We start from the raw sequence: 27384 nt of genomic DNA, 5'->3' as shown, positions 1-27384 counted from the left end.
CACCTGCACACCCAGATCTCTCTGTACATCAGTTCTCTCCAAGGCTTTTCCATTTACTGTATAGTTCGCTCTTGAATTGGATCTACCAAATGCATCACCTTGCATTTGCCTGGATTGAAATTCACCTGCCCAACTCGCCAATCTATCTATATTCTGCTGCATTCTCTGACAGTGCCCTTCACCATCTGCTACTCCACTAACCTTAGTATCATCTGCAAACTTGCTATGTCTATACTTGCCTCCACATCATTTATGTATACCACAAACAACAGTGGTCCCAGCACGGATCCCTGTGGTCATAGTTCTCCATTTTGAGGAACTCCCTTCCACTACTACTCTCTGTCTCCTGTTGCCCAGCCAGTTCTCTATGCATCTAGCTAGTACACCCAGAACCCCATGTGAGATTATTTTCTCCATCAGCCTACCATGGGGAACTTTATCAAATGCCTTACCGAAGTCCATGTATATGACATCTACAGCTCTTCTCTCATCAATCAACTTTGTAACTTCCTCAAGTAATTCTATTAAGATGGTAAGACATAACCTTTCCTGCACAAAACTATGCTTCCTATAATTTTCTTCCAAATGTAAATAGATCCTTTTCCGCAATATTTTCTCCAGCAGCTTCCACTGACTTCAGGCTCACCGGTAAAAAATTACCTTGATTATCGTTTCCACCCTTGTTATACAATGGGACAACTTTAGCAATTCTCCAGTCCTCTGGTACCTCACCCGTGTTCAAAGATGCTGCAAAGATATCTGTGAAAGCCCCAGCTCTTTCCTCTCTCGCTTCCCCCCAGTAATCTGAGATAGGTCCAATCCGGACCTGGAGACTTGTCCACCTTAATGCCTTTTAGAATACCCAACACTTCCTCCCTCCCTATGCTGACTTGACCTCAAGTAATCAAAGATCTGTCCCTAACCTCAACCATCCGTCATGTCCATGTCCATGGTGAATACTGATGCAAAGTACTCATTAAGAATCTCAGCCATTTTCTCTGATTCTATGTATAACTTCCCTCCTTTGTCCTTGAGTGGGCCAACTCTTTTGTTAGTTATCCTTTTGCTCCTTATATATGAACAAAAGGCTTCTCAGGGCACTGTGACCTCAGCAACAACATGCACCCCTCCACTCACAGACGTATATCAGCATCACTGTACCTTCGTGGTATGTCTCCTGCCCTTTTGAGTGTTACACACCTTTCTTTGGAATGCAGTGAGCAGGATACTTTGTGCGGAGTGATCAGGCCACCTATTTCATAGATTGGACCAGTCTGCATCTCAGGACTGACCTTGCCCTTTCTTAGCCCTCACTCACTTTGTGCCTACTTGAATGTTCACTGCATTTCTGCCTTTCCTTGTGACTCTCTGTCCCCTCAGCCAGCAGAACATTGACCCAAGCTGATGTCTCCGATAAGTAACCCTTAGACTGAAGGTAGAATGTTGATACGGTGAGGTTTATTCTTCAATCAGGTTCATTATGGAGCTTACATGAGTCTGCCAAGGATGTGGTTCCAATTTTTGGATCAGTCTGTGGGAGTTGGGGTGGGGAGTGGGGGAACTTGCAGTATACTCCAGAGACAGTATGCTCTGCAATCCTAATGTGCTACACTCTGCACAACTAGAATGAACAATGAATGTATGTGATGCACTCTAGACAACTGGGAGAGCAGGAGCAGGTTTTCAAGCAGGAGGTTAGGATATTGAGCAGGAAGACCATCACATTCCTCATGACAGAGCTCTAAAGGTTTTGGATATGATAAACCAGACAGGGTTTTATTGACACTGGGTTCCTGGAGAAGTGAGTGATTGTTCATTGATTATAAAATTGTTTGTGCTCAAAAGGCAAGCAATCTGCTTCTGTTCTCAGAGGTAAATAATTGTTTGTTTTGTTTGGTTTTGCTGCAGATGAATAAAAGTAAATGGTTTGAAGGTCTCAATGTGATGGTCCCACATTGCTAAGGTGCTGGGCTACATAGTACTGGGGAAAGAGTAGCATTGATTTTGAGCAGGTTGTAAGGTGGGACATGGCTAAGAACGGTTAAGCTGTGCGGCTTCTTGCCTAAACAGTGGAAGATGTAGGAGCATGTCCTTGTCTTTGCAATGAAGTATCAGCCATGCCATTTATCTATCGTGAGAACCATTGCTGTGGGTCATTCATAAGAATGTAAGAACTAGGAGCTGGAGTAGGCCATCTGACCCTTTGAGCCTGTTCTGCCATTCAGTAAGATCATGGCTGATCTTTTCATGGCCTCTGCTTCACTTACTCACCCACTCACTGTAACCCTTAATTCTTTTACTGTTCAAACATCTAGCTTTGCCTTACAAATATTCAACAAGGTTACCTCAACTGCTTCACTGGGCAGGGAATTCTACAGATGCACAACCCTTTGGGAGAGGAAGTTCCTCCTCAACTCATGCCCAAATCTGCTTCCCCTTATTTTGAGGCTATTCCCCCTAGTTCTAGTTTCACCCACCAGTAGAAATAACCTCCCGGATTCTATCTGATCTATTCCCTTCATAATTTTATATGTTTCTGTAAGATACCCCCCCCATTCTTCTAAATTCCAATGAGTATAATCCCAGTCTACTCACAACCATCTCAACTCCAGAATCAACCTAGTGAACCTTCTCTGCTACCCCCTCCAGTGCCAGTACATCCTTCATCAAGAAAGGAGACCATAACTGTATACAGTACTCCAGGTGTGGCCTCACCAACAGCCTATGCACATCCTCCATGTATACAGTGAAGGGTAATGCAGGGGTGCCAATATTCAAATGGGGGCACAATGCGCTTCAAAGATGACCCTGGCACCAGGAGTCCCAAGGTGTCTCAGCAGTGGTGATAGTTGATAGTGAGTAGGACAATAGGATGACAATTGGGTCCCAACAACAGGGTCATGATGCAGGTTGAATGAGGTGATTTTGGGAATATAGCATCATTAAACCTGCAAAGGCCTGCTCAGCTTATCTCCCTCCTCAATGGGATTAGACAGACCAGCAGCACCACATTTCAGCAGGATGTTGTGAAACTTGACAAGGGTCAGAAAAGATTTACAAGGATGTTGCCAGGGTTGGAGGGTTTGACAATAGACAATAGACAATAGGTGCAGGAGTAGGCCATTCTGCCCTTCGAGCCTGCACCACCATTCAATATGATCATGGCTGATCATCCTTAATCAGTATCCTGTTCCTGCCTTATCTCCATAACCCTTGATTCCACAATACTTGAGAGCTCTATCCAACTCTTTCTTAAATGAATCCAGAGACTGGGCCTCCACTGCCCTCTGGGGTAGAGCATTCCACACAGCCACCACACTCTGGGTGAAGAAGTTTCTCCTCATCTCTGTCCTAAATGGTCTACCCCATATTTTTAACTGTGTCCTCTGGTTCAGCACTCACCCATCAGCGGAAACATGTTTCCTGCCTCCAGAGTGTCTAATCCTTTAATAATCTTATATGTCTCAATCAGATCCCCTCTCAGCCTTCTAAACTCAAGGGTATACAAGCCCAGTCGCTCCAGTCTTTCAGTGTAAGGTCATCCCACCATTCCAGGAATTGACCTCGTGAACCTACTCTGCACTCCTTCAATAGCCAGAATGTCTTTCCACAAATTTGGAGACTAGAACTGCACACAGTACTCCAGGAGTGGTCTCACCAGGGCCCTGTACAGCTGCAGAAGAACCTCTTTGCTTCTATAGTCAATCCCTCTTGTTATGAAGGCCAGCATGCTATTAGCCTTCTTCACTATCTGCTGTACCTGCATGCTTACCTTCACTGACTGCTGTACAAGAACACCCAGATCTATCTTTACTGCCCCTTTACCTAAATTGATTCCATTTAGGTAGTAATCTGCCTTCTTGTTCTTGCCACCAAAGTGAATAAGCATACATTTATCTACATTAAACTGCATCTGACCACTGACCTAACTTGTGCAGGTCACCCTATAATCTCCTAACATCTTCATCACATTTCACCCTGCCACCCAGCTTAGTATCATCAGCAAATTTGCTAATGTTATTACTAATCCCATCTTCTATATCATTAACATATATTGCAAAAAGCTGCGTTCCCAGTACTGATCCCTGCGCTACCCCACTGGTCACTGCCTGCCATTCCGAAATGGAGCCGTTTATCACTACTCTTTGTTTCCTATCAGCCAACCAACTTTCAATCCAAGTTAGTACTTTGCCCCCAGTACCATGTGCCCGAATTATGCTCACTAACCTCCTATGTGGGATTTTATCAAAAGCTTTCTGAAAGTCCAGGTACACTACATCATCTGGATCTCCTTCATCCATCTTCAAAGTTACATCCTCAAAAAATTCCAGAAGATTAGTCAAGCATGATTTCCCCTTTATAAATCCATGCTGACTCTGACCAATCCTGTTACTACTATCCAGATGTGCCGTAATTTCATCCTTTATAATAGACTCCAGCATCTTTCCCATCCCTGAGGTCAGACTAACTGGTCTATAATTTCCTGTTTTCTCTCTCCCACCTTTCTTAAAATGTGATACAACATTAGCCACCCTCCAATCCGCAGGAACTGATCCTGAATCTATCGAACTCTGGAAAATAATCACCAACGCATCCACGATTTCTCGAGGCACCTCCTTCAGTTCCCTGGGATGTAGACCATCAGGCCCCGGGGACTTATCAACCTTCAGACCTAACAGTCTCTTCAACACTAATTCCTGGCAAATGTAAATTCCCTTCAGTTCAGGTCCTTCAGCCACTGTTACCTCAGGGAGATTGCTTGTGTCTTCCCCAGTGAACACAGATCTGAAGTATCAATTCAATTCTTCTGCCATTTCTTTGTTCCCCGTAATATATTCCCCTGTTTCTGTCTTCAAGGGCCCAATTTTAGTCTTAACCATTTTTTTGCCTTTCACATACCTAAAAAAACTTTTACTATCCTCCTTTATAGTATTGGCTAGTTTACGTTCGTACCTCACTTTTTCTCTGCGTATTTCCTTCTTAGTAATCCTCTGTTTTTCTTTAAAAGCTTCCCAGTCCTCCGTTTTCCCACTTACCTTTGCTATGTTATACTTTTTCTCTTTTAACTTTATATGTTTCTTAACTTCCCTCATCAGCCACGGCCACCCATGCTTCCTCCTAAGATCTTTCTTCATTTTTGGAATGAACTGATCCTGCATCTTCTGCATTATACTCAGAAATATCCGCCATTGTTCCTCCACTGTCATCCCTGCTAAGATATTGCACCATTAAACTTTGGCTAGCTCCTCCCTCATAGCTCCATAGTTCCCTTTATTCAACAGAAATATTGTCACTTCCGATTGTACCCTCTCCCTCTCAAATTGCAGATTGAAGCTGTAGGGAGAGGCTGAAAAGACTGAGGTAATTTCCCTTGGCATATCGGAGGCTGAGGGGGTGACCTTACAGAGATTCAAAAAATCATGACAGGGTAAACAGACAAGTTCTTTTCCCCAGGGTAGGGAAGTCAAACACTAGAGATCATAGGTTTTGGATGAGAGAGGAACTTTTTCACACAGAGGGTGGTGCGTGTATGGAACAAGCTGCCAGAGGAGGTGGTGGGGGCTGGTACAATTACAACATTTAAAAGGCATCTGGATGGGTATATGAATAGGAAGGGTTTTGATGGGTATGGGCCAAGGGATCGCAAACAGGACTAGATTTATCAAGAATATCAAGTCAGCACGGATGAGTTGAACTGAAGAGTCTGTTTCATTGCTGTACATCTCCATGACTCCTTGTGACAATATGGTCTCCGCTGGGAATGCAGGCAATCTCAGGAAAGAAGACAGTGAGTTCATGATTCTTGACACAAACATGCGATGGACAACACAAAGAACAAGAGTAGGCCATTTGGCCCTTCCAGCCTCCTCCAATATGATCATGCCTGTGTGATTTTAACCTAAAACTCAACATTCCTGTATCCTCTTTGGGAATCGGGAATCTATTTACCTCTGCCTTATAAATAATAACAACTTCTGTTCATTGTCTTTTGAGGAAGTGAATTCCAAGGACTCACTTTTTGATGAGAATGAGAACTGCAGACCCTGGGCAGAGATGGAAGAATGAAGGTGGGAGTTGGGGGGTGGTCTTTGAGACTGGGGAGTAGAGTCACAAGGTGAGTTCATAATTTCTGAGGTGCTCCCTTTGATGGGCACAGGGCAGCCCCTCCCCCTCCCCACCTAGAGGAGGTACCACCTATTCCTTTTGCTTTTTCACTTGAGATGGCAAAGAAGCCCACAGACCTCTTTGGTTCTGCCTTCCCAGTCATACATACAAGTCTATTTGGAGTACAAATCAATCCTTAACCAGTCATTAATCAATCTGCTTTATGATGGTTAGCCAATTTCCTATCCATGCTGTTATACCACTCCCAACACGACAATGTTGTGTTATGTAGGCTCCTGTGGGGCCTCCTCAAATTTCTTTTGGAAACTGAAGGGTTCAGAAAAGATTTGCTTGGATGTTGCCAGGTTTGGAGAGTTTGAGCTGCAGGGAGAGGTTGGGGCTGTTTTCCCTGGAGCATCGGAGGCTGAGGGGTGACCTTACAGAGGTTTACAAAATCATGAGGGACATGGATAGGGTAAATAGACAAGATCTTTTCCCTGGAGTTCACAACTAAAGGGCAAGGTTTCAGGTGAGAAGGGAAAGATTTAAAAGGGGCCAAAAGAGGGATCTTTTTCACATAGAGGGTGGTGCGTGTATGGAATGAACTGCCAGAGGAGGTGGTGGAGGTGGGTACAATTACAGCATTTAAAAGGCATCTGGTTGGGTATATGAATGGGAAGGGTTTGGAGGGATATGGGCCAAGTGCTGACAAATGGGACTAGATGAATTTAGGATATCTGGTCATCATGGACGATTTGGACCAAAGGGTCTGTTTCTGTGCTGTACATTTTTATGATTCTATGACAGTGGGTCAGGCAGCATCCATGGAGAAAGAGGAAGCTAACGTATCGAAGTTGGATGATTCTTCACTGGAGCTGACATGAAGTGCCAGATGAAACTCTGATGAAGAGTCATCTTCAATTGAAACATTAGCATGCTCTCTCTCCATGGATGCTGCCTGACCCGTTGTGATCTCGAGCATTTTTTGTTTTCAGTACAGATTCCAGCATCTGCAGCAATTTGCTCCTACATTAGAATAACTAGCTCCCCTTTAATCACCTCGCTTCTCATATCCTATAAGAACTGAAATACATTTGTCCAGCACAATTCCCTTTCACAAAACCATATTGACTCTACTTGATTCTATTATTATTTTCTAAATTTTCTGCAACTACAACTTAATAATAGACTCCAGCACTTTGCCCATGACAAACATTAGGTGAACTAACCAATTGTTTCTTGCTTTTTTCCCCACTTTTCTTGAATGTGTGTGCCATATTTGAAATTTCCCAGTCTGCTGGGGTCTTCCTGTAACCAATGGAATTTACAACACCTGTGTCCAATACCAAAGCAATGACTCATTTTAAGCTTCTCGGAGTCAGGTCACCTGCTCTGGGGGAGGAGTCAGTTCCATTAGCTTTCCCCTGGCATTTGTTCTTTCATGGACATGATCTAAATTCTGGATTCCCTTTTGTTCTTGGACTTTCTTCTTTCTTATTGGTACCATAGGAAGTACTTGTTCAAAACCTCTGCTGGTTAAATGTCTTGCATAGTGAGCTGGTCTGAATGGAATACATTGCCTGAAAAGCTATGGAAGCAGATTCAGCACTAACTATCAAAAAGGGGATTGGATAATCACCAGAAAAGGAGATAGGTGCAGGGCTATGGCCAAAAAAAAACAAGTGGAACAGAAATAACTGAATTACTGTTCCCAGGAACTACCAGAGATGTTTTCTAACCAACCTGTTCAGAGAAGTTCTTATACGCCCTCTGGAGCAAGTGGGACTTGAACTCAGGCTTCCTAGTTCAGAGATAAGGACACTACAACTGCATTACAACAGCCCATCCTCAAGGACTGGTATGATGAGTTGAATGGACTCGTCCAAGTTGTGTGATTCTCTCAACCCCATAATTTATTGAATGCCAGAGTTTTGAGAAGTACACATCTCATTAGTAACATTTGTATCATAAATCATACTGGAATCCTTCCATGAACACATGAAATGTGGCAGGCTCACACTCACTTTATCTTCCATTGGCTGAAAGATATATCCATTTGAATTACTTCAATCAGATGGACTTTAAGCTGTGAGACTAGATAAAGGACCTGTCTGAGAGTGATTTATAACTGCATTGAAACACACTACATAACTCTCCAGAATTTTCAGCATGACTAAAGTTAATTGAGTCTCTCTCTCTCTCTGCAATAATTGTCTCAATTAATGCTTTTAGCCCACTAGCATGAAGGGATATCACTGTATTGAAGCTATGGTGAAAACCGTGCACTGCTATCTTTAGCATCCCAAAGGCAAGACAATCATTGCTCATTTAACGTAATTTAAAATGTAAGTTATAGAACATAAAACATTGAACTGTATAGCACAGAAACAGTGACCTTGTCCCACAACGTTGTGCTGAATGCCAAATTAAGCTAATCCCTTCAGCCTACCCTTGATCCATATACCTCCATTTTTTGAATATTCATGTGCTTCTTTAAAAGTCCTTTGAACTATCATATCTGCCTCTACCACCACCCCCAGCAGATCATGTCAGACTCCTCCCACTCTCTGTGTAAAAACACTTGCCCCTCACATCTTTTTTGTATTTTTCCCCATTGGTAGGAGTCCATTCACAAATCTCTACATAACAAAATTGAGAAAGAAAGATGATTTGTATTTCTAATTGTTATGGAACAGGCTACACCATTCAAAACATTCTTAAGTAGGCAGCCCAGACCCGTACTTTGCAATTTGGTTTGGTGAGCGTACAGTGAAAATTATCCAGAATAAGTTAGTTAGGTTGACTACCAGGTTTTAAAACAGACAAAAATTCATTCACAAAATTATGGAATTAAACAAAAAAAACAGAATAAAGAACACCTATAGAACTCAATCCATCCAAACTAGACTTAATTACGCTGTTCTAAATATGCACAACAGTCCCAATAAAGAAACCCCTTAAACACAATAAAAATGAAACAAATGCCTTAGAGGTTGCAGTTAGAAGGGCAGAAGGAGAGAGAGTTTAGCAGCCTGTTTCCACACAGCCCACTGCTGAACTTCTAACTTAATTTCAGTTTCCAGGACTGGCCACTCTCCTTTCATTATACAGATCGCTTCTAAACATAAAAGCTTTGGCCTGAAGTCTCATCTGTTTACGTATAAACAAGAAGGCCTCTCATTCCCCTTTCATCTCTGTAGCAAACCAGTCAATTTGGAGCCCGGCCTGTTTATGACCCCTCTGAAAAAAAATTCAAGGACACAGTATTCCTTGAGAAAAGGAACAGCTTTTAGAAAAAAAGGGACCAGTTTTGTGACAGCTCCCCTTTTAAAACAAAATGAACCATCAATACCAAAAGATGGCTTCATTTTTGAAACCCTTCAAAAAAAAACTGGTCAGTAGTCTAAAACACAAATACTCTTCACTAACTATACAGATGAAATCATGCACAACCACATGCAAATTCAATCTGTGGCACACCTGCCACTGAACGTCTCCATATCTCATTTGAGTCCCGATAACGCATCGGCGATCACGTTTTCACGACCTGCCACATACACAATTGTCAAATTGAATGGCCGCAGCAACAAGCTCCATCTAAACTGTCTGGCATTTTTGTCCTTGAATTTCTCCACAAACCTCAATGGGCTCTGATCAGTGTATACGATTGTCTCAGATTCGTTGCTGATAATATAGATACTGAAATGTTGTTATGCCAACACCGAGCTCAAAGTCTCTTTCTCCACCGTTAAGAATTTCTGTTGATGAACATTAAGCTTTCTGGAAAAATACCCGATGGGTCTTTCTATTCACTCGCCACCTCCTGTAGGACCACCGCATCAATACCCACATGACTGGCATTGATAGACACCTTGAAAGGCTTCGTGTGGCTAATACCGGGGCAGTGGTGAACACAGATTTGAGGCTGTCAGATGCCTTCTGACAGTCTGCTGTCCACTGAAACTTCTTGCCCTTTTTTAACAATTCAGTCATTGGAGCAGCCACACTTTTAAAATTCAGCACAAATTTTCAGTAAAATCCACTCAATCCCAGGAACCATAGTACAGCTTTGTTCATCGACGGTGTGGGAAATTCCTCAATTATTTTAGTTTTCACATTCCCTGGGGCCATTTGTCCCTGTCCAATAACATGGCTCAGGAAGATGACTTGGGTTTTGGCAAATTCACTTTTAGCCAGGTTTACCTCCAAGCCTGCTTTCTGACGTCAATCGAACAAGTCCGAAAGATGTTGTAAATGTTTCTTCCATGAGTGACTAAAAAATCACCAGGTTATCAACATATGCCACATAATTGGGTAACCTGGCAATGACCTTATTAGTCAGTCTCTGAAATGTGGCTGGAGTATTTTTCATATCAAATGGCATGAATTTGAACTGATATAATCCATTTGGTGTTACGAAAGCTGAAATTGCCTTTGTGCTTTCTAACAGAGGTACCTGCCAGTAGCCTCTGAGCAAGTCAAAATTAGAAATGTAAGTTGCTTGTCCCACCTTTTCGACACAGTCCTCCAACCGTGGAATATATCAATCTTTACAATGGTGTTGACTTTGCGATAGTCCACGCATAACCGTTGCGTACCATCTGGCTTTGGCACCATGACTATAGGTGAGCTCCAGTCACTATAACTCACTTCGATTATGCCATCTTGGAGAATGCACTCTAGCTCCTTCTGAACCAGTGCCAACTTTAGAGGGTTATTCCTATAAGGATGTTGCTTAATTGGAACAGCATCTCCTATCTCTACATCATGCACAATTAGGTTAGTACTTCCCAGTTTATTTCTGCATATCTCCCCATGTGATAGTAATAACTCTTTCAGGTCATTTTGATTCTCTTGTGGAAAGTAACTCAATAGGTCATCCCAATTGTTGACAACTTCCTCATTGTCCAATTTGATTTGAGGGATGTGCAATTCAGAATCCTCTGAGCTTGATCCTTCCTTCTGTGCTGTAATCATTAACACCTTCTCCTCTTGCTTTCCTTCCCTCTCAAAATACCTATTGAACATATTCACATGACGCAGTGAGCTTTCTCCCTGTCTGGAGTCCTTATCAAGAAGTTCACCTCACTCAATTTCTTTTTGATTTGATAAGGTCCACTTAACCTTGCTTTTAAAGGCCCACCTGTTACTCCAAGCAACACCAATACTTTATCACTAATTGCAAAATTGTGAATTTGTGATTTCTTATCTGCTTCCTGTTTCATTGTATGCTGTGATACCTTTAAATGCTGTCTAGCCAACTCTCCAGCTCTATTTAATCATTCTCTAAAATTTGACATATCGTCCAAATGGGTGGTGTCTGAACTCTGCCTTATTAATTTCTCCTTAATCCATTTTAATGATCCTCTTACTTCATGCCCAAAAACTAATTCAAATGGACTGAATTTGGTCGATTCATTTGGCGGATCTCTTATCGCAAAGAGCATAAATGGAAATCCCTTATCCCAATCGTCTGGATAATCCTGACTATAAGCCCTCAACATGGTCTTTAGTGTTTGATGACAACTCTCCAGTGCTCCCTGGATTCTAGTTGGCACGCAGTAGATTTGAATTGCTTTATTCCCAAGTTATCCATAACCTCCTTGAATAGTTTGGGTGTGAAGTTTGATCCTTGATCTGACTGGACCTCTATTGGGAGTCCGTATCTAGTAAAAAAAGATGAGTAATTCTTCTACAACCCTTTTAGCTGTGATGAGGTGTAACGGAATTGCCTCTGGGAATCCAGGTGACTCATCTATGATTATTAATAAATCCTTATTCCCACTTTTTGTTTGAGGTAGGGGACCTACGGAATCAGTGAAGACTCTTGTGAAAGGCTCCCCCAGTGCTGGAATAGGTATTAAAGGTGCAGGCTTTATTACTGCCTGTGGTTTTCCAATTAGCTGCCATGAATGACACACCTGGTAACATTCAACTACATCCTTGTGTAGTCCGGTATTTTAGTCTGTGTTTTCCTCACTTCTAACTGACCTGCAAATGGTAGCTCATGCACTACTCACAGCACCTTCCATCTATACCCGACTGGCAAAACAATCTGATGCACTTCTGCCCATTTCTCTCTGCTTGATAGTGTGATGGTCTCCATTACTTCATTAAGACGTCATTTTTTAAGTAATAACACACAGGGATGCATTCACTCTCCTTCTCGGTATATGCCTTTTGATATAACTGTGTTAGGCTCTCATCTTTCTGGTATGACTCAATAAGCTTAGCAGAGCTAAAGATACTTACATGTTTAGCTATTTGTTCCTGTTCTGCCCCACTTATTGGATCCAAAAACGTCTCTGATTAAGCTATTTCAGCTACTTTATCTGTTCCTTTTGATCTCTCCTGCTTCAGCTTATGCCTCTGTGACCTTGTTCAGACACAATCAAGGAAATTTGCCAAATAGAACTCCGCAAGTGCTTCATTTGCCTGAATCTCCACTGGCTTTTCAACTAGGGTAGGCAGCACACCAACCAATGAATCAACTATATCATTTTTAAGGACAAACTGTATTCCTGGATCTGGGAGCTTGTCCAATACTCCTACCACAAATTCTCCTTTCTTATCTGGATACTCTACATGACATCCTGACTATAAGCCTTCAATATGGTCTTTAGTGTTTGATGCATCTCTCTGGTGCTCCCTGTGGTTCTGGATGGCATACAGTAGATTTGAATTGCTTTATTCCCAATTTACAGAATTGAGCACTTTTTGTCTCATCATGGATTCCTGTTACCAGTACCTTTTCTGGCAATAGTCTGTCAGGAGTACATCTCTCCTCATCCTTTAGCATTACAGACTGAGAAAATCCTGCGTTCCTTAATATTATGACTTTTTTGCCTGCTACCCCTGGCCTATGTGAATAAACTTTACCCGTGCATGTTTTTTTAAGCAGATCTGACACTTCTTCCTTAATCAACCTCTGATTCTAGCTTCCATTGGGCTTCCATTGGGCTTTCTGTTACCATGCCAACAAAACTCCCAGGCTTGTCTACATCTGGGTCTCTCCTAGCCTGCGAACACTATGATTTCGTATGACCCACTGAAAACACCAGAGCTTTTTAACTTCTTTGTCCCCTTCAAGGGTTTCCTATTCACCCTGTGGTAAGTTCTCCTTATGATCTTCACTGAGATCTATGTCTCCCTTTCCACGTGAGGATTTCTCTTTGCCCAATTTCTATCCCTCATGGACTGACATTGATGCTAGAAGCCAAACTGAGTTTTATGGACCAGCTCATAATCATCAGCCACTTCAGCTGCTAACCTTGCCATTTTAACTGTCTGCTCTTAATTACCTGTCTAAGGGCATCACAGGTCTGCTCTATTTTTAAAGCTCTTATCCATCTTTCATTATTATTTGTTTGATTCTTTCAAGCTCAGTATAGATTTGACCAGGTCCCTTCTTAGATGCCTGAAACGTAATCTATAGGCAAGGTACAAGCTCTTATGCACTTAAAATGTTTTTTTTTCACCTCCTCATACTCCCCAGATACATCCTCTGACAGTAATGCAAATACCTCACTACCCGTACCCACAAGTTTGTTAGGATCAATAAAACCCACATGGTTACTGACCACTGCATTTGTTTAGCCGCCTTTTCAAATGAGATGAAAAAGGCTTCCTGCTTATCAAATGGAGGCAATGCTTGAACATACTTAAACAGTTGCTCCCTAGGCTTCTGACTACCTGGGGCTTGCTCCTCCTCACTCTCTTCCTCACTCAGCCTACCCTCAGCCTTTATCTCCAACCTTTTAAGTGGACTTTCCTTTTTCACGTATCAGTTTAAAGTTCAAACATTCTCTCTTTTTCTCTCTCTTCTGCTTTTAGTTGTAACTCAAACTGCTCCATTTCTGCTGCCCTTTCCATATCTCTCGCCTCTAACTCAAGATGCTTCAGTTAACTCAAGAGACCGCTGCTCCAGGCCAATACTGTTACAACAGGAGACCACTGCTCCAGGCCAATACTGTTACAACAGGAGACCGCTTGTCCAGGCCATGACTGTTACAACAAGAGACCTCAACTCCAGACCAAAACCGTTACAACAGGAGACTGCTGCTCCAGGCCAAGACTGTTATAACAGGAGACCCCGCTGCTACAGGCCTAGACTGTTACAAAAGGAGACCACTGCTCCAGGCCAAGCCTTTACAACAGGCCACCGCTCCTCCAGGCCAATACCATTACAACAGGAGACCTCTGGTCCCGGCCGAGACTGTTACAACAGGAGACTCTGCTGCTCCAGGCCGAGACTATAACAAAAGGAGACCACTGCTCCAGGCCGAGACTGTTACAACACAAGACCGCTGCTCCAGGCCTAGACTGTTACAACAGGAGACCGCTGCTCCAGGCCTAGACTGTACAACAGGAGACCGCTGCTCCAGGACGAGACCATTACAACAGGAGACCACTGCTCCAGACCAAGACTGTTACAACACGAGACCGCTGCTCCAGACCAAGACTGTTACAACACGAGACCGCTGCTCCAGGCCTAGACTGTACAACAGGAGACCGCTGCTCCAGGCCTAGACTGTACAACAGGAGACCGCTGCTCCAGGACGAGACCATTACAACAGGAGACCACTGCTCCAGACCAAGACTGTTACAACACGAGACCGCTGCTCCAGACCAAGACTGTTACAACACGAGACCGCTGCTCCAGGCCTAGACTGTACAACAGGAGACCGCTGCTCCAGGACGAGACCATTACAACAGGAGACCACTGCTCCAGACCAAGACTGTTACAACACGAGACCGCTGCTCCAGACCAAGACTGTTAGAACACGAGACCGCTGCTCCAGGCCTAGACTGTACAACAGGAGACCGCTGCTCCAGGACGAGACCATTACAACAGGAGACCACTGCTCCAGACCAAGACTGTTACAACACGAGACCGCTGCTCCAGACCAAGACTGTTACAACACGAGACCGCTGCTCCAGACCAAGACTGTTACAACAGGAGACCACTGCTCCGGACCAAGACCATTATAATAAGAGACCTCTGCTCCAGGCCTAGACTATTACAACAGGAGACTGCTGCTCCAGACCAAGACTATTACTACAGGAGAATTCTTCTCCAGGCCACGACTGTTACAACTGGGGCCCGCTATGGCTTTGACCCTCATGTCAGTCTGGAAGCCTCCTCATCACCGAGTCTTGCTGGAGAATATGTCTGCTGAAGAAGTTACAAAAATGTAGGATAATGAATGGAGATATTCAAAAAATGCAGGGAATGGAAGGAAAAGGTATATGTCGGATGGAATAGACGAGCTCTGGTCTCCTGAACTGAACAGCCTGCAAGCTGAACAGCTACACTGCAGCCATTTTGCTTCAACAGTGCCGCTGTCCCTCACGATGACGGTGGTCATTCGATTTCTCAGCTCATTCCATGTTGTGGAACACCCATCCACAACATTCTGCTTCAGTTTCAAAGGAGCCTCCAACCAAGCTAACTTTAATATTTGGAAACATGAGGGACAGGCAAGTCAGCTGTTCTGTCTTTCCTTGATCTCTTTCATTCTCTCTGCTCTTTGTTTCATCAGGTTTACCAGAAGTATCCCAATGAGGGCAAGGTGAAGGCATTAAGAAAAATCCTCAATATTTGCCATTCGAACAACATCAGTAATTTATGCAGTTGTTGACATTCTAAAACATCACGACTGCTTTCAAGTACCTTCCTCCCCAGCACCATTAACATTTAACAAGTGTTTTATTGACTCATTTGTGGGATGTGATCATCACTGACTGGGCCAGTATTAGTTTCTCTCGAGAAGTTGGTGCTGAGCTGCCTTCTTATACGACTCAAGTAAACATGCTGTCGGTTGAGCCACAATACCACGAGGAAGGGAATTTCAGGATTTTGACCGAGCAACAATGAAGCAACGGTGACATATTTCCAAGTCAGGATGATTAGTGGCTTGGAGGGGAACTGCAGGTCATTGTGTTCCCAAATAACTGCTGCCCTTGTCCTTCTAGGAGGAAGTGATTGTGGGTTTGGAAGGTGTTGGCTGAGGAGCCTTGGTGAATTCCTGCAGTGCATCTTGTAGATGGTACGCACTGTGGCTACTGAGTGTCGGTGGTCAAGGGAGTGGATGCTTGTGAGTGTGGTGTCAATCAAGCGGTCTGCTTTGTTCTAGAAATGTGTCAAGCATCTTGAATGCTGTTGGAGTTGTCCCCATCCAGTCAAGTGGGGAGTATTCTGTCACACTCCTGACTTGTGTGTTGTAGATGGTAGACAGGCTTTGGGGAGTTAGGAGTGGAGTTATTCGCTGCAGTATTCCTAGTCGCTGACCTGCTCCTGTAGCCACTGCTTATACGAGAGTCCAGTTGAGTTTTGGGCCTGTAGTAATCTGAAGGATATTGATAGTCGGGGATTCAGTAATAGTAAAATATTGAATGTTCAGGGGAGTAGTTAGACTGTTTCTTATTGAAGACAGTCATTGCCTGGCATTAGTGTGGTATGATTGTTATTTGCCACTTGTCAGCTTGAGTCTGGATATTATCTAGATCCATTTCAATATGGACTCCTTCAGTATCTGAGGACACATGAACATGTCTGAACTTTGTGCACTAATTGGTGAACATCCCCACTTCTGACTTTATGATGGAGGGAAGGTCATTGATGAGTCAGCTGAAGTTGGTTAGGCTGAGGGCACTGCACTGAGGAATTCTTGGAGATGCCCTGGAACTGAGGTGACTGACCCCATCCATCTTCTTATGAGCCAGGTATGACTCAACCAGTGGAGAGTTTGTGTTCTGATAACCATGGATTCTAGTTTTGCTCGGGTTCCTTGAGCAAATGGGCTTTGCTGTCAGGGGCTGTCACTCTCTCCTCACCTCGAGAATTCAGCTCTTTAGTCCGTGTTTGGACTAAAGCTGTAATGAAGTCAGGAGCTGGGTGGCCCTAGTGGAACCCAAACTGGGCGCCACTGAGCAGGTTATTGCTGAGCAAGTGCTGCTTGATAGTACTGCCGATGACATATTCCATCATTTTAACAAAGGTTGAGGCTAAACTGAAGGAGTGGTAATTGGTTGGGTTGGATTTGTCCTGCTCCTTGTGTACGGGACATATTTCGGCAATTTTCCAACTTGTTTGATGTGGAGGTGAGGTGATGTTTTGTAATTGATGCACCAATTTGAATGACGGAGATAAGTTCTTTACTGGCCTTACCAGAGATGCCTACTTCTCATGAACAAATACTTTTACAATGTATAAATTCAAGCTGTTGTAACAATGTGCAAGCACCAGATATAAATTTGCATTCCGGTGGAACACGTTTCCAGACGTATTGTCTGTCTGACCTCAGGCCAACCTCAGTGTGAGGATATCCATGTGAATGATTGTTGATATTCATGGGTTGCTGGCATATGACCTTTTATCATCTACGAATCCCGATGGGAAATGTCCACAGACTATCTGACCACGGACTTTCTATCCATAACTCTTTCTGTGCACAGGATGCCTCAGAAAAACAGTAGGGAGACCGAAAGTCAAGCATCGCAACACATAGAGCTGGAGAATTTGGAACCAGGCAGTCAAGAGATATAGGCAAAAGTGAGGGCTGCAGATGCTGGAAACCAGAGCTTAGATCAGAGTGGTGCAGGAAAAAGCACAGCAGGTCAGGCAGCATCCGAGAAGCAGGAAAATTGATGTTTTGGGCAAAAGCCCTTCATCAGGAATAGAGGCAGGAAGCCTCCAGAGTGGAGAGATAAATGGGGGTGGGGAACGGTGGGGCCAGGGGGGCCAGGGAGAAGCTAGCAAAGAGTACAATAGGTGAATGGGGGTGGGGATGGAGGTGATAGGTCAGAGAGGAGGGTGGGGGAAGGTAACAAAGAGTATAATAGGTGAATGGGGGTGGGGATGGAGGTGATAGGTCAGAGAGGAGGGTGGGGGAAGGTAACAAAGAGTACAATAGGTGAATGGGGGTGGGGATGGAGATGATAGGTCAGAGGGGAGGGTGGAGTGGATAGATGGAAAGGAAGATAGGCTGGTAGGACAGGTCATGAGGATGGTGCTGAGCTGGAAAGTTGGAACTGAGGTAAGGTGGAGAGAGGGGAAATGAGGAAACTGGTGAAGTCCACATTGATGCCCTGGGGTTGAAGTGTTCCGAGGCAAAAGATGAGGTGTTCCTCCTCCAGGCGTTGGGTGGTGAGGGAGCGGCAGTGAAGGAGGCCCAGGACCTGTATGTCCTCGGCAGAGTGGGAGGGGGAGTTGAAATGTTGGGCCACAGCACGGTGTGGTTGATTGGTGCGGGTATCCCAGAGATGTTCCCTAAAGCACTTTGCTAGGAGGCGTCCAGTCTCCCCAAAGTAGAGGAGACCGCATCGGGAGCAACGGATACAATAAATGATATTGGTGGATGTGCAGGTGGAACTTTGATGGATGTGGAAGGCTCCTTTAGGGTCTTGGATGGAGGTGAGGGGGGAGGTGTGGGCGCTGGTTTTACAATTTCTGTGCAGGGGAGGGTGCCAGGATGGGAGGGTGGGTTGTTGGGGGGCGTGGACCTGACCAGGTAGTCACGGAGGGAATGGTCTTTGCGGTAAGAGGTGGGGAAGGAAATATATCCCTGGTGGTGGGGTCCGTTTGAAGGTGGCGGAAATGTTGGTGGATTATTTGGTTTATGCGAAGGTTGGTAGGGTGGAAGGTGAGCATGGGGAGGTTGTGTCCTTGTTACGGTTGGAGGGGTGGGGTCTGAAGGCAGAGGTGAGGGATGTGGACGAGATGCATTGGAGGGCATCTTTAACCACGTGGGAAAGGAAATTGCGGTCTCTAAAAAAGGTGATCTGGTGTGTTCTGTGGTGGAACTGGTCCTCCTGGGAGCAGATACGGCGGAGGCGGAGAAATTGGGAAAACAGGATGGCATTTTTGCAGGAGGTAGGGTGGGAAGAGGTGTAATCCAGGTAGCTGCAGGAGTCAATGGGTTTGCAAAAAATGTCATTGTCAAGTCAGTCATCATTAATGGAGATGGAGAGGTCCAGGAAGGGGAGGGAGGTGTCAGAGATGGTCCAGGTGAATTTAAGGTCGGAGTGGAATGTTGATAAATTGCTCAACCTCCTCAAGGGAGCACGAGGTGGTGCCAATGCAGTCATCAATTTGATGGTGGAAGAAGTGGGGAGTGGTGCCGATGTAACTACGGAAGATGGACTGTTCTACGTAGCCAACAAAGAGACAGGCATAGTTGGGGCCCATACATGTGGCCATGGCTACCCCTTTGGTCTGGAGGAAGTGGGAGGATTCGAAGGAAAAATTGTTAAAGGTGAGGATGAGTTCAGCCAAATGAATGAGAGTGTCGGTGGAAGGGTACTGTTGGGGACGTCGGGAGAGGAAGAAACGGAGGGCTTGGAGGCCCTGGTCATGGCGGATGGAGGTGTTGAGGGATTGGATATCCATGGTGAAGATGAGGCGTTGGGGGCCGGGGAAATGGAAGTCTTGGAGGAGGTGGAGGGCATGGGTGGTGTCTCGAACGTATGTGGGGAGTTCCTGGACAAAGGGGGATAGGACAGTATCGAGGTAGGTGGAGATGAGTTCAGTGGGGCAGGAGCATGCTGAGACAATGGGTCGGCCAGGGTGGTCAGGCTTGTGGAACTTGGGAAGGAGGTAGAACCGGGCAGTGAGGGGTTCCCGGACTATGAGGTTGGAAGCTGTGGGTGGGAGATCTCCTGAGGTGATGAGGTTCTGTATGGTCTGGGAGATGATGGTTTGGTGATGGGGGGTGGGGTCATGGTTGAGGGGGCGGTAGGAGGAAATGTCCTCGAGTTGGCTTCTGGCTTCAGCGGTGTAGCGGTCGGTGCGCCAAATTACCACTGCACCCCCTTTATCCGCTGACTTGATGGTGAGGTCGGGATTGGAGCAGAGGGATTGGAGGGCTACGCATTGTGAGGGTGAGAGGTTGGAGTGGGGGAGGGGGGACGACAGGTTGAGGCGGTTAATGTCCCGGTGGCAATTGGAAATGGAGAGGTCGAGGGCAGGTAATAGGCCAGCCCGGGGTGTCCAGGTGGATGCAGTGTGTTGGAGGTGGGCGAAAGGGTCCTCAGAAGATGGGAGGGGGTCCTGATTGTGAAAGTAAGCTCGGAGGCGGAGGCGGCGGAAGAAGTGTTTGACGTCACGGCGTGTGTTAAATTCATTGATGCGTGGACGGAGGGGGATGAAGGTGAGTCCTTTGCTGAGGACTGATCGTTTGTCCTCAGTGAGGGAGAGGTCTGGAGAATGGTGAAAACTCGGCAGGGCTGGGAGCTAAGACCTGGTGTAGGTGTGGAGCTGGGAGTGGGGGGCGGAGCCTTGAACTGGAGTGGGTGTGGTGGTGGGGGAATGGGTGTGGAGTCATGAGCAGGGCTGGTGTTCCCCTCAGGGTTCTGGGGGGGAGATGGTGACAGTGGGCTCTGTGGGAGGTGTGTCAGCAGAATGCAGGTGAGTGGCGTTGGTGGGGGCAGAAGTGGTGGGAAACACAGCAGTGGGGGAGGGGAAGTCACTGAGCGTGTGACATCAGCGATGATGTGGGGGGCAGAAGTGATGTCACGTGTGGTGCATGAGATATAGAGATAGGGTCGTTCAATAGAATTCAGACCTGAGTAGCTATACTGTCATTTTTTATATTCTGATGATGTTTGAGAATGGTTTTAAAGGAAGCTTTTGAAAGCAGGGAGGGAGTTGGCGAAACAATCATTTAAGAAGCAAAAGCTCGAGGGGCCGAACAGACTGAGCAGAGTCAGACAAACTGTGGAGCTAGAAGAGCGTGCTCTGCTTGGGAACTCAGAACCAGGCTTGACTCTACATCCCAGGAGGTTACAAGGACCTGGACAGAGCTCCACACATTAAATTTCAAATCATTCACATTGCGCCTCCAGATGGTAAACAGAAACATTAGGCTTGACAGCCAAGGAATTCACAAAATTTGAGACTTTGTGAACATCCAGACTTGCGTCCATAGAGTGACAAAACATACTTGCACCTTACAGGTGTCGGGCAATAACCAAATCCAACAAGAGGTAACGTAACCTTCTCCTCATTACTGTCGTCAGGTCTTGGACCATCGACTTCTTGGAGGGAAGAGAGAACATTTGTCAGAAACTAGGCTACATAACTTCCATGGTTACATGAGCAAGTCAGAGGTTTGAAATCAGTGTACCTTACAGTACTATTAAAACCTCTGCGCTACCTGCAGGTCAGGATCGTGATGGTATATCATCCATTTGCTTTGAGCAAGCAACTTCAACGATACTTAACCAGTTAAATTCATTCAAGGGAAAACAGTCTAATTATTAGGTAAAACCAATGACTGCAGATGCTGGAAACCCGATTCTGGATTAGTGGTGCTGGAAGAGCACAGCAGTTCAGGCAGCATCCAAGGTAGCTAATTATTAGCCCTGCCTTCATTATTCACTTATTTATTCCACAATCATCTCTTTCTGCTATAATCCCAGCTCAAGCTTGGTCCTACTCTTTGATTGACCTCATCCTCTTCCACACTCTTTTCCCCCTTTCATACTGCCCTTGGTGCTCAGTAAAGGTTTCATTACACTCTCATCTTTCATGGGCTCCATACAGGCTAGGGGAAATCCATCACCTTAAACATTGGCTCCCTCTGCTACTGAACAGCGTGTCTACGTTGTTCAAATCTATCAGATCCAGCAGCTCATCCTCGAAAACACCTTCCAAACCCTCGGGAGACAAGGGTAACGGGAATAGTGGAACACCAACACCAACTCCAAACATCCATCCAACCCACTTGCCATTTTGATTTGGAATGAAATTGAAGTTCCTTTATTTCATGGTTCAAAATGCTGGAGCTCCCTTCTGAACAGCACTCCAGGTGTCCCACCACCAAATGGACAGCAGAGGTTTAAAAATGAAGCTCTCTACCACATTATCAAGGGCCCTGAGGAAGTGGACAATAAATGCCATCTTTGTCAGTGATGCCCACTTCACAAAAACCAGTAGAAGATTCTATATGTTTCAACGACTTTTAAGACCTCGATCAGTCATTTAGGAACACACAACAGGTGACAAAGTCTGAGCCTTCTGGTGTGTCTGTTTAATGGACTAGCATATTTCTTTATATCAGCTTAAAAGAAGCCCATTCGGTCCATGACACCTGGACTAGCTCTTAGAAAGAACTGTCCATGTAACAGGAAAAAGCCACCACTGGGACAGCCCATATTATTATTACTTTTTTTTTAACGATAAGCTCACGAGAATAATCTGAAGCCTTTTACAATCCGTCATTAACTCGCTCACAGATAATGCGAATGTTGTGTGCATGTTTGTGTTCTGTTTGAATCCCATTTATATCATTGCAGGGTCTGCTGCTGTCACAGCGGGGTGATCTGGTGAAGCAGATGGAATCCTTCTGCTTGCGAGCCCCAAATAAAAGTGAGAGCAATTAAAATCACAGCGGGATGCCACTCGGTAACTGACTGCGTCGGGATGGTAGTGTACATACTTACACCTGACGTTTGCCGCATGGTCCACGGTTGAGGGAAGCAGCGAACTGACTCTACCTTATTGGAAAGTAGCTTGGAAACTGGAGAATGCTGTTGTGTTTCTTCCACCTGTGACCAGAGGATACTTTTGACACAGACTGAAGAGGAGGGACATCTGCTAGCTCTACCTTCTCAAATCAACTCAAGAGCTGGATAAAGGGGAGAAAATGATACACAGAGACGAGCACATGCAGGCAGGTCCAGTCAAGCACACACAAACTATTACGGAAGTAAAAAAAAAGCCTGTGAATGTTTGAAATGTAAAATAAAAAAACCATGAGCACTGGGAACAAACAGTTGATCAGGTTTTATCTGTAGAGACAAGGATAGACTTAAAGTTTCAGACTGAGGAATTTTCAGAAAAGTGGGAACTTTTGAGATTGCCATTTCTGTGACATTTTTCCTTTTTTAGATTAGATTACTTACAGTGTGGAAATAGGCCCTTCAGCCCAACAAGTCCACACCGCCCCGCCGAAGCGCAACCCACCCATACCCCTACATTTACCCTTACCTAACACTACAGGCAATTTAGCATGGCCAATTCACCTGACCTGCACATCTTTGGACTGTGGGAGGAAACCGGAGCACTCGGAGGAAACCCACACAGACATGGGGAGAACGTGCAAACTCCACACAGTCAGTCACCTGAGGCGGGAATTGAACCCGGGTCTCTGGCGCTGTGAGGCAGCAGTGCTAACCACTGTGCCACCGTGCCGCCCCCCCCCCCCCCTTAAATGAGGTGCCCAGAAATGAGCACAAAACTCAAAATGTGTTCTGTCCAATGATTTGTAGAAGTGTAGCATAATTTCCTTACTTTTATTCTCTATGCCTCTATTTATAAGCCCAAGGAGCCGATAATCTTTCCGAACACTGTTTTAATTTGCCTGGCCACCTTTATGGTCACAAACCCTGAGGTCACTCTGCTCTTGTACTCCCATCAAAGTTATATCATTGAGCCTGTATTGTTTCTCAATACTTCTTCCACCAAAATGCGTTTAGCTCACATTTCTCTGCAATGAAATTCATCTGCCAAGTCTCTGCCTATTCGACCAATCTGTCAATGTCCCTCTGAAGTCATTCAGCATCTTCGCCATAATTCATTATTCTTCCTAGTTTAGTATCATCTGTAAATTTAGAGATTCTGTGCTCAACACCTATCTCCAAATCATTTATATAAGTCAGAGGAAGTAAGGGTCCCAACATCTGGGGAGCACAACTTTCAAGTTGTCTCCAATGTGAGAAATACCAATCTATACCTACTCTCTATTTCCTATCCTTTAGCCAACTTCTAATCCATGATGTCAAGGAAGCATCAATCCCAAACATTTCTAATGTGTTAACTAACCTGCCATGGAGCACCATTTTAAATGCTTTCTGAAAGTCCAAATATACAACATCCATAACACTACCCTCATTCACTGCCTGTGTCATCTCATCAAAGACCTAAATTAAATTTGTCAGATTCAATTTTTCATTTAGATATAATAACTTAATTCTCTTCGGAATGCCTCAATTGAACCTGCCTCTACCTCCATGTCAGCATTCCAGATCTTAACCACTCTGGGGGATAATTTTGCCAATTATCTTAAACAAAGTTGTTTTCATTCAACATCTTTCCAACAGGGGGAATAATTTCTCTCCATCTATTATCCTCCTAGTTCCCACGTGATTTGAACGCATCGATCAAAACGCATCGATTTGGGCGGCACGGTGGCACAGTGGTTAGCACTGCTGCCTCACAGTGCCAGAGACCTGGGTTCAATTCCCGCCTCAGGCGACTCTCTGTGTGGAGTTTGCACGTTCTCCCTGTGTCTGCGTGGGTTTCCTCCGGGTGCTCCGGTTTCCTCCCACACTCACAAAGATGTGCAGGTCAGGTGAATTGGCCATGATAAATTGCCCGTAGTGTTAGGTAAGGAGTAAATGTAGGGGTATGGGTGGGTTGCGCTTCGGCGGGGCGGTGTGGACTTGTTGGGCCGAAGGGCCTGTTTCCACACTGTAAGTAATCTAATCTAATCTAATCTAAAACTTGCTCTTTTTCAAGGAAGACAGACCTAACTTCTCCAATCTATTAATGTCACTGAGATTCCTCATCCTTGTAACTATTCATGTGAATCTTTTCTTCATTCTTTTTCTGATGGCTTCACATCTTTCAAATTGCCCCATCACCACCTATGTTTGTCCAGAGCAGTTGTCTTTTGACATTTCAATTACTCCTGCCTTTGGAAGACCTTTCCTGTAGTTCTTTCCTCTGTACCTCTTTTCCTGTCTCTGTACTTGCTTAAGATATGTTATATCGAGGATATTTTCCAGTCATGGTGGACGTTTGTTAACCTGAAATAGTGGGCTGAGTTATGCCTTAGTCTCAAAGACCAGGGAGATAGTGGGTAGTGATGCTGGTGGTGGTGTAGAGATGGACTTATGGGATGTATAATGGAAAAACTTGACACATTGAATTTACCTGCAACTCTGCCTTCATGCCTACTGGTCAGAGGGCTAAAATCTAGTTCACAAAGTTTCAATGACATTGTCACTCACTCTTTTAAACTCAGGAATGTATGGACTTAAACATTTTTTCTCAATAAAGTGGGTAATTTCATATTGCCTCACTATAAATTCCAGTACGTTTTTGCCAACTCAATTCATCGATTCTAGAATCATAGAATCCCTACAGTATAGAAGCAGGCTATTTGGCCCATCCGGTCCACACCAACCATTTGAAGAACCATCCTACCCAGACCTCTACTCTCGACCGTATTACCGTAACCCTGCATTTCCCGTGGCTAATCCACCTGGCCTGCATCTCCCTGGACACTACTCAACAGGCACAGCTTCCTAATCAGGAAACTAGGAAAGGGATTTGGGGAGGTGGAAATCTGAGACCCTTATGTGGCCATGAACCGGCCACACTTCAGGGTCTTAAATAGTGTGGAGTCCAGAAAGTCACCCCGGACCTTCTTACTCAACAGTTAAGGCAACTCACCTGGGCGGTGATGGCGTTATCACTGGACTGTCAATCTCGAGGACCAGCTAATGTTCTGGAGACCTGGGTTTGAGTCCCATTGTGACAGATCATGAAATCTGAATTCTATAATAAAACAAAATTGGAATTAAAAATCTAATGATGACCATGACTCCATTGCCAATAGTCATGAAAAAACCTATCTGCTTCATTAACACCCTATTGGGAAGGAAACTGCCAACCCTACCTTGTCAGACCTACAGCAATGTGGTTGACTTTTAACTGCCCTGTGGGTAATTAGGGATGGACAATAGATGCTGGTTTAGCCAGCAGTGCTGTCATCCCATGAATGAATATTTAAAAATGGCAGAGGTAGCAAGAAGGAGACGTGTTTCTCTCCAGGGTGAATTAATTTATTACTCTCCAGGGTGAGTTGCCTTAAATGTTGAGTAAGAAGGTCCGGGGTGACTTTCTGGACTCCACACTATTTGAAACTCTCAAGTGTGGCCAATTCATGGCCACATAAGGGCCTCAGATTACCACCTCCCCAATCCCTTTCCCAGTTCCCTGATTAGGAAGCTGTGCCTGTTGAGTAGGGCGCCTCCAATTGCTTCAATCTAGGGACGATGCACTATCTTTCTCATTACATCCAGGGAAGGGGATATCACACCTACAGGGTCTTACAACATGGAAGGAGCTGGTTCTTTGGGTGACCTACCCAATAAGCACCAGGCTCCCTCTGCAAATATATATCACAATGCACTTTTAAAAGTAGAACTTTGCCACCCACCATATTTATTTAAAGATTAAAAATAATTGCAGATGCTGGAAGCCAATGTAGACAGGCAGGAGGCTGGAAGGTCACAGCAAGCCAGGCAGCACCAGGAGGTGGAGAAGTGAATGTTTGCCCTGAAGGGTTACTCCTGAAACATCGACTTGTCCAACTCCTGATGCTGCCTGATTTGCTGTCTTCTTCCAGTTTCCTGCCTGTCTACCTGCCCTATTTATTACATTCTTAGAGCAACAACAACTCAAAAATTCTTTATTGGCTGAAGATTGGAATGATATGAGAGCAATGCATGTAAACAATGCCTCTCATGGCTTCAGGACTTCTTATCATGCTTTCAAGGTAATGAAGCACTTTTGAAGTGCAGTCTCTCCAGGAACTGGGGAAATATATTAGCCAATTTACACAAAACAAAGCTCTGGAAGCAACTGTGTAATAATGTTCAGAGAATCTGCTTTTTTTTGATGTTGGATGAGAGATAATTATTGGTCAGGATACTGGGGATGATTCTCTGATTTTTTTTATGAAACAGTGCCATGATATCCTGGACCTCTCCATCTCCATAAATGACGACCGACTTGACACTGACAATTTTTACGCACCCACCAACTCCCACAGCTACCGGGATTACACCTCTTCCCACCCTACCTCTTGCAAAAATGCCATCCCATATTCCCAATTCCTCCGCCTCCACCGTATCTGCTCCCAGGAGGACCAGTTCCACCACAGAACACACCAGATGGTCTCCTTCTTTAGAGATTGCAATTTCCCTTCCCACATGGTTAAAGATGCCCGCCAACGCATCTCATCCACATCCCGCACCTCCGCCCTCAGACCCCACCCCTCCAACCATAACAAGGACAGAACGCCCCTGGTGCTCACCTTCCACCCTACCAGCCTTTGCATAAAACAATTCATCCGCCGACATTTCCACCACCTCCAAACAGACCCCACCACCAGGAATATATTTCCCGCCCCACCCCTTTCCGCCTTCCGCAAAGACCATTCCCTCCGTGACTACCTGGTCAGGTCCACGCCCCCCTATAACCCACCC

This window comes from Chiloscyllium punctatum, chromosome 9 (assembly GCF_047496795.1).
Source record: "Chiloscyllium punctatum isolate Juve2018m chromosome 9, sChiPun1.3, whole genome shotgun sequence".
Taxonomy (NCBI): domain Eukaryota; kingdom Metazoa; phylum Chordata; class Chondrichthyes; order Orectolobiformes; family Hemiscylliidae; genus Chiloscyllium; species Chiloscyllium punctatum.
The sequence above is the reverse complement of the archived record's forward strand: the minus strand, read 5'-3'. Positions refer to the sequence as shown.